Consider the following 8,885-nt stretch of genomic DNA (forward strand, 5'->3'; position numbering starts at 1 on the left):
CTGCAATCCGAGCCCGAGAACTCCATTAAATCTATCCTCAATGTTGCCTATTATTAGGTGTGTGTGTGTGTGTGTGTGTGTGTATATATATATATATATATATATGGAGCTTGCTAACTTGAGTTTAAACTCTATTTTTAGGAGCTCCATACGAGCAAGCAAGCTCGCTTTGTTGGCTAGTGCGCTACAAACGGCGTGTTGACTCGGTGGGGTCTACGGTTCAAATCATCTAAGCTAAATTGGGCAAGCTGGGCGGACTTGAGTTGTCATTAGGAAACGGTTTTTGGAGCTGGCGGGTCCGCTGGAGAGCATTCACGTGCGGAGGTCTTTTTTCGGCGCCTGTCCGATAATCTGTCCTACTGTCCGCGCCTGTCGGATGCGCTGTCCGCTGCCTGAAGCTGCCCTGACTGTCCGCGTGTGCCCGGATTGTCCTCGCTTGCATGAGAAGCTACTCGAATGCCCGACCCTGTAAGAGCCCCTTCCCATAGTCTAAAGCTTTAAAGCTTCCCAAGCCACAAAAGGGCATTTCCAAGCAATTTAAGGGAGGGTGAAAATTCAAACCTTTATTGAGCACTCCAAGGGCTACCAAGCTTACGGCATTACGGCAAGAAGTTTATTACCAAGCTTCAAGGAGTTCTTTCGAGCATCAAAAGCAAAACAAAGAGTTATTTTTTCTATCTGTGTAGAGGGGCTTCACTGATGGTGAAGAGGAGCTTCACATTGAAGGGAAATTCCAAAGTACACATTGATCTTGTAGCCAAGCACAACAATTTCTTGCAATGTATGTAATTAGATTTGTCTACATGGATGACATTATGTGCTTTTGTAAGGGGATAGACATTGTCATTGGAGAGTTTCCAAATTGCTAAAATCTCTCCATGTGTGAAGACTTTGTGACAAAGTGTATGAGAAACACCGCATGCTTGGGCTTTCGGAGTATGACCAAGATGGAAAAGAAAGCATTAACTTTTTGCATAAACCCTTTTATAGGATATTTTAGCATGTTGTTGCATGTCATTATGACGCATGGAATAAAACCTGATTGCACAACAAAAAGGGGGACAGAAGCACTCGTTCGAGGGGAGGATACGAAGGCAAAGACCATGAAGCAATTGAAAGCAATAGTAGAAGTCACGAAGGCAAGAGACCTAACAAAAGATCAACTCACATAGTAGAATACAAAGGATGAAGACGAGAGCAACATTGTCTTTTATAAAGACCCATTTTGAAGATGCAACCTCTCTACTTGTAGGGGAGGACTTTTTTTTGTGTGGATTTTATAATCCTGTGTGGATATCACCATCCTTTGTGGATTGTATCATCCTGTGTGGATATCACCATCCTTTGTGGATTTTGTTAGCCTGTGTGGATAGCAACTTATCATCCTGTGTGGATCATGTATCTTCAGTATCTTGTCATAGTCCAAACCTCAAGGGGAGGATTGTAAAGTGTGAGCTTTGTCCTAAAGTGTGAGTCAAGGAGAAGAGAGTGGATTTATCCCACATAGTGTGGAGCAAAGCTGTAGAGCTACTTAAAGCTTATTTCATGAATGAATAAACACAACTCTATTTTGCACTATATGCTTGTCTATGGTGAGCTTGTGCTAAGCTAAGTCAATACTCAAGATTGTGTTTATGAGTCCAAGCTAATTCTATCTTGGAACCTAATTTACTTGAGTGATAACCTTGCTTACACACACACTCACACATTGACGCTATGTTTCTCTTTCATCCACCATAGCTAGCACCATCCAATTCCTAACAGTGTGCACGTACAAGCTTGCGAACATTATACCGTCCCCACGAAGTGTTTGCTAGGTTGTGAAAGTGTCTCAGAACTCTCTCTTGGGATAGCAGTTTTGCATACTTTGGTAACGCTCCCTTGGGTAGAAGAAGAAGAGTTGACCTCTCTTGGCTCTTTTCTCTTTGATCTCCATATGAGTACCTCTTGTGAGACACATTAGTTTTGTCTAAGATTAACCTTTGTTGCTTGCAAATAGAGGTATCTACTATCCACAGCCCCAATCTTGGACATCTCATGAAAGGCGCCCTATGATCACTCGGGAGTTGGGTTCCCTCCTTGTATTAAAGTGTGCGCGCACAAGCTTGCGAACATTATACGGTCCCCATGAAGTGTTTGCTAGGTTGTGAAAGTGTCTTGGAACACTCTCTTGAGTGACTAGATTAACCCTTGTTGTCACTCCCTCATGACGTAAATAGTGGTATCCAAAGCCCCAATCTTGGACGTCTCATGAAAGGCGTCCTAAGATCACTTAGTAGTTGGAGTCCCTCCTTCGTCGTATTAAAGTATGCATGCACAAGCTTGCGAACATTATACAGTCCCCATGAAGTGTCTGCTAGGTTGTGAAAGTGTCTCGGAACTCTCTTGGGGTAGCAGTTTTGCACACTTTGGTAAGGCTCCCTTGGGTAGAAGAAGAAGAGAAAGTTCAATTGACCCATCTCTTGGCTCCCTTGGGTGGAAGAAGAAGAGAAAGTTCAATTGACCCATCTCTTGGCTCTTTTCTCTTTGATCACCATATAAGTACCTCTTGTGAGACAAGGTATGTCTAAGAGTGCCAACTTCCAAGTACTGTTTGTGGTTTATTCCATCAGTTTATTGTGTCTTTTTCTTTTTGTCTTCTACCCAGGGGTCCAATGAAAGGACAACATTGAATCAAGTGGAAATTTTTTTGAGATATAATATTGGGTATGGCATGGGGAGTGAGGAGAGTCTGATGTGGGTTATATTTTCACATCAAGTTCATTCAAATCAGTCAACCGTAGCATATGATCTAATTATTTCAATTTGAATGTCCCTCTGTTGGCTCCCACTTCTTAAGTGGCCTTATATTGGCCCCTTCACCCTAGGTTATTTAAGTATTGCTATTTTGTTTCAAACAAGAAACATCTATATTATATCTATATATCTAAACTAACATTAATACGGCGGAAGGGGGAGCCCTTTACACGTGTCAAAATCTGTGACATGAAGGCTAAACTCCAAAACTGAGAGAAGCCCCTGTGCACGCGATAAAGAGGGAGAGACAAAGAGAGAGAGAGAGGCCGCTGAAGGCGGTCGGCCGTACTAGTCTCTTAGAAAGAGAGGGGTGGCCCTCCAGTGGCTACAAATGCTTGCAGCCACGGGCCCTTCCTCTCGTCCCTTTCTACTAATAAACGACATGTAGTCCACGTGGAGCAGCAAATTTGACGAGGTGTAGCGTGACCTAGCTCCCCTAGATGCATTGAGTCATGAGACACTCTCTTAAGGTGCGGGATGTCACCAAGCTACCTTGAGGCATGGGTTCCATCAGTGCCATGGCCCGTATTTAGCCCTCCTCCCACCTCTTTTGCTCCTTCTATCGTAGGCCCTCTCAACTTTCGCACCATCAGCAAACTCCCGGTTGGTACCTTTGCAAGGAGCTACTGACTATCACACCTCCCTCTTAGGAGCTTCTCGCTAGCTTCCCCCTCTCTTTTCCTTCTTGACCTCCCTTTCTCAGTGCACACACTTGAGCCTCCTACAGCTTCCAACTTCCACGTTGCCCAACATGGCTGCTTGCTGCCCCCTTTTAAATTCATGCTCATGAGTTAAAGGAGTTGGGATCTCAAAGATACGAGCTTGAAATGAGGAACCGAAGCAACAACCAGGGACGCAGAGAGAGAGAGAGAGAGAGAGAGAGAGAGAGAGAGAGAGAGAGAGAGAGAGGCCTTTGCTACTAAGCACGTGTGCATGGCTCAGACATGATGGAGGATAAACAAGTGTGTGCATTGTACCTCTAGGCTTCTACATGCTTGGATCGCCTCATGGATTGTCTTAATGAGATGCGTGATAGTGGAAGCATGCATATCCGCAAGTGTGCTGAAGGTTCGATAGATGCAGGGTGTAGAGTGGCTAGTGAAGACCTCGCCTATCTTTCTATGAAATTCCCGAGAATTAGAGGCCTATCTTTCTATGAAATTCCCGAGAATTAGAGGCCTGACAGGGAAGGTGTGAAAATGGATTCAAAGAACGTGGAGAAGATAGGGTTTTTCAAGAAGGATCTGTGCCATGGAGGGAAACAATTTCAAAATCCTACACTTCTAATCTGTACTCAAATTGTCAAATATTGTTTCTTCAGTAATATCTAGAAGGTCAGAAACTGTCATGTTTTTTATGGCAACCTCTTTGTGGCTAGCTTTTCAGAGATTGTACAAGAAAGTATGGAGATGATATATGTGATAGGTAAAAGAGAAAACTCGGATGATTGGCTTAGGGCGTTGGCTTAGGGCGACCCTCGCCATCCAATCGAGCCTTGCTGTGTAAAGGACTGGACTTTTGGTAATAGTACGTTACTAGGTACTCTCAAGGCTCGGCATGAGCTTGAGGTTTGATTTGTATATTTTTTGGTGGAATTCTAATACAATCACTCACAATTGTGAGTTTTGAAAAAAAAAGAGGAGAAGAAAATTAGGCCAATATTTATCACTTTAATTCTTTCCTTGCATTGATTGGATCTGTTTTTTCATGGACATTTCGAAATGTTATTGTTTTTTTGCATTGATTGGACTTGACTTTCCTTTCAAAAAATTGAAATGTTCTCTTGATTTTAGTTTTTCAATGGGTCCTTTCATTCCATAGAACCACATCGCTAACTCCGTTTTCCTTGGAATGCCAACTTGATTTTTTGCTTTCTAAAAGAAATCTTAGTGTTGTGTTGGGTTAGGGAGACTTTCATGATTTTCAATGCACGATGGAGACTTACTTTAAATGTTTATTTCACTTTCATTTCATATCATGACATGTCTTGACTTTTTTTGCATTCTATTGTTTTAGAATGTTAAGTGAAACTTCACTTGCATAATTCTAGTAAATTCTATGGATACACACATACACACACATATATATTAATGAGTTTTTTTAATTTCACAGCCTCACATGGCTTGACTTTTCTTACATTCTATAACTTAATTATTAAGGAAACTCTCTTTTATTAAGCGGCCGTCCGACTGAGTTTCTTTCGCACAAAGAAGCGAACCGGAAATACTAGCATAAATTTAAAATTTGCAGATTTTTGAATTATTTTTTCACATATTTCACCAGTTTTTCTTCCCTTTACCATGGTTTGCAACTAGGTAGTCTCCATTTTCAACCGGCTCAAGGTTAAGCCGAGGCAATCCTTTCTCGAACAATGATTCTACTTAAACTCGACCTAATGATTTTATCACGTTCTAATTATTTTAGAAAAGCCATCATGATTCTTTCACTTGTTTTCTTTCTTTTTTGGCTTTCTAAAACGAACATAAGAAGAGGAGAGACATGCACAAACATTTTATGTGAAGTATTGATTGATTGAAAATTTCTTTGATCTTTTAGTTTGTAAAAGATTCCTTTTATCTAAGAGCCTCATGGTTCTATTTCATCAACACTAGTACTGTATCAAAATAGGACATATAAGTGTTCTTTTATGAGGATTCAAATAAAATTCCAAGCACTTCTCAAAACCAAACTTTGAAAAGTTCAAAGAGAGAGGAAATAGTATCTCTTTTCTCACCTATGATGGCACCTTTGGTGCTACCAACAAAGTATTGGCCTTCATCCAACAATTTGATGCGGCCTTTGGATACAAGGGCTTCACGGAGTCCTCTAAGCTACGCCATGTAGCTAAGCACTTCCAAAAATCGGCTCGTCAATGGTGGGCTAGCCTGTGGCAATGGCGAAGCCCCAAAGACATGGACAACTCTACGAGTTTTCATCATGAAGCAATTCCTTGCAAGCGATGCAAAGGACAAAGTGCTCATCGAATGGCGGAGTAGAGTTTAATGATTCTCTCTTATGAGTCTATCCACAAATATGTGGACAAGTTTTGGGATTTACATCTCAAGGCTATTGTCTTTCAAAAGATAGAATTTACTGAGCAAAAACAACAATTATGTGCGGGATTACCTAAAGAGATGGCCGACTATGTCAACTCTCAACGGCCTGACTCTATCAGCGAAGTAATCCACCATACCATGGTTGCTTCACGCGTCAATATCCAACAAGGGGTTAAACGGAATGTGAAACCCATGGAAAATAAAGACAAAAGTGATACAAAGGGAAAAATTAATGCCCAAAATTTTTCCCACGGCCATTCCAACAACAACAACAGTAACAATCGGTCCAAGGAGAAAGAAGTTTACAAAGGTAAAAAATAAACTCTCTCCTGAAGAGCTTGAAACTTTTTGCAAGGATCACAAATGTTTTAAGTGTGGGGAGCAAGGACATGGCTATCGTTCTTGCCCCAAAAGAAATGCTCGCAATGAGACTCCTAGAGCTTCCACTATCGAAGCTTCAAAAGAGGATACTCATTGCAAAGGATCACCTCTCTCCTATGCTTGGGGAAAGGTAAGGGAGCATGTTGCCTTCATCTTGTTTGACCCTGGTTCTATTCTCAACTTCATATCAATGGAGTTGGATACCAAGTTGGGCATTCAAGATTTTGAGATGGGAGATGCTGTAACTGTCGATGCCGCTTTCAAGGGACAGCAAGCCTCTGTTACTCCCTTGATTGGGAAGTTGAGGCTTCATGTCCAAAGATATGTCGATAAAGAAGACTTCTTTATCTCTCCCCTCCAACATGAGGATGCTATCCTAGGGGTACCATGGTTCAACCGCATGGCTGCCAGCATGAAGTTCCCTGAAAGAAGAATCTACTTCACCTACAGGGAAAAGAATATGTATATAGATGCTAATGAGTCTGGTTGTACTATACCACTTGTAAATCCTCTCGCCCTTGATAAATCAATGAAAAGCTCAGTTTGTGCGTACATGATTTTTGTCAAAGAATCCCTAAAAGGTCCTAGTGTTTCATCAAAGGTGAATGGTAGGAATCAAGAAGAGTTAGACTTGTCTAACTTTCTAAAAGGATTCCAAGATGTGTTCATTGATGATATCCCTATGGACTTACCTCCAAAACGAGGGGATGATGACCATCGAATTGAGCTCCTATCAGGAAGCTCACTGCCTAACAAACCTCCCTATCGAGTTTCACAAGCTCAACAAGACGAGATCATGAGGCAAGTACAAGAATTGGTAGACAAAGGATTGGTGAGGCCTAGCTCCTCTCCCTTTTTCTCTCTAGTCCTTTTAGTGAAAAAGAAAGATGGTACATACCGCATGTGTGTGGACTATCGCGCACTAAACCATATCACTATCAAAAACAGATTATCCGTACCTCGGGTAGAAGATTTTTTTGATAAGCTACAAGGCTCTACCTATTGTAGTAGGATTGACCTTAAAAGTGGCTACCATCAAATAATGATAGTGAATGAAGATATCCTAAAGACCGCGTTTCGTACAACGTTTGGCCTTTATGAATATCTAGTCATGCCTTTTGGCTTGACTGATGCACTAGCTACATTCAATCGATTAATGGAGAAATATTTTAGACCCTACGCAAATTTACTGGAGTGTTCTTTGATGATATCATCATCTACTCCAATTCCTTGGAGGAACACAAGCAACATCTCCAAGTGATTTTCCAAGCATTAAGGGAGAATAAGCTTTTTTCAATGAAAAGAAAAGTGAAATTTTCCTTCAAGAGATTCAATACTTAGGTCATATTATCTCTCAAGATGGTATCTGTATGGATCCATCAGAGTTGGAGGTAATAAAAGCATGGCCTAATCCAAGGAATCTACATGAGCTAAGAAGATTTATTTGTATGTGTGCATACTATAGACACTTCATAGCAAAATTCTCTAAAATAGCAGGACCATTACATGACTTAACAAAGAAAAACGTTAAGTATTCATGGACTGCGGAGAAAAGTGCTTTTGACAAGCTTGAAGAGAAGCTTATCTCCCAAACAGTCCTTATGCTTCCGAATCTCTCAAAGCCATTTGAGGTCCAATGTGATGCTTGTGGTCATTGCCTTGGAGCAATCTTGCTTCAAGAAGGGCATGCCATAGCATATGAGAGCAGAAGGCTCAACACGGATGAATGGGTCTTAGGCATTTATGAGAAAGAGCTGTTAGTTTTTCTACATGCCCTAGACACATGGAAGCACTATCTATTGGGAACTCCATTCATTTTACGAATAGACAATCAAAGTCTCAAGTACTTCATGATGCAAACAAAGCTTTCCGACAAACAAATGAGGTGGGCAAATTTTCTTTCACAATTTAATTTCCACATTACTGGTAAGCACAATCAAGTGGCTGATGCATTTTCACGACAACCAAAGGTTAATGCTGTGTCAATAGCAACTCATAATGATCTATCTTCTATTACAGATGAGTATGCTACCGACCTTGACTTTAAAGACATAATGTCAGCCCTTGTTTTGGGGAAGAAAGAGGAACCATTCACCTTGCAAGATGGTTATCTTCTCCATGGCAATAGGCTATGTGTTACCCACTCCCTTTGTGAGAAAGTCATGTATGAATCCCATGCTCCTCCCTATGCGGGGCATAGAGGCATTCAACCTACTCTTCGAGGAGTAGAGACGTACTTTTATCGGCCTACCATGAAAGTGGACATACAAGAGTATGTTTCAAAATGTGTGGTATGCCAAAAGACCAAGTATGATAGAGGGAAGCAACTTGGATTACTCCAACCATTGCCAATTCCTAATTCACCATAGGAGAGTATATCCATGGATTTTATCTTTGGATTACCCAAATCTATCCATGGGAATATGAGAATATGGACAATAATTGATAGGTATAGCAAGCAAGCACACTTTATCCTTGTCAAGAAGACTATTAAGGCACACCAAATGGCAACTCTCTTCATATCACAGATTTTCAAACACCATGGATTGCCAACATCCATTGTGCCAGATAGAGATCTTAGAATGACCAGTAATTTCTGGGAAGGTCTCTTTGAAAATCTAGGTACAAGATTGAATTTCTCTTCGGCCTATC

This window comes from Adiantum capillus-veneris, chromosome 14 (genome assembly GCF_014529385.1).
Source record: "Adiantum capillus-veneris isolate H3 chromosome 14, ASM1452938v2, whole genome shotgun sequence".
NCBI lineage: Eukaryota > Viridiplantae > Streptophyta > Polypodiopsida > Polypodiales > Pteridaceae > Adiantum > Adiantum capillus-veneris.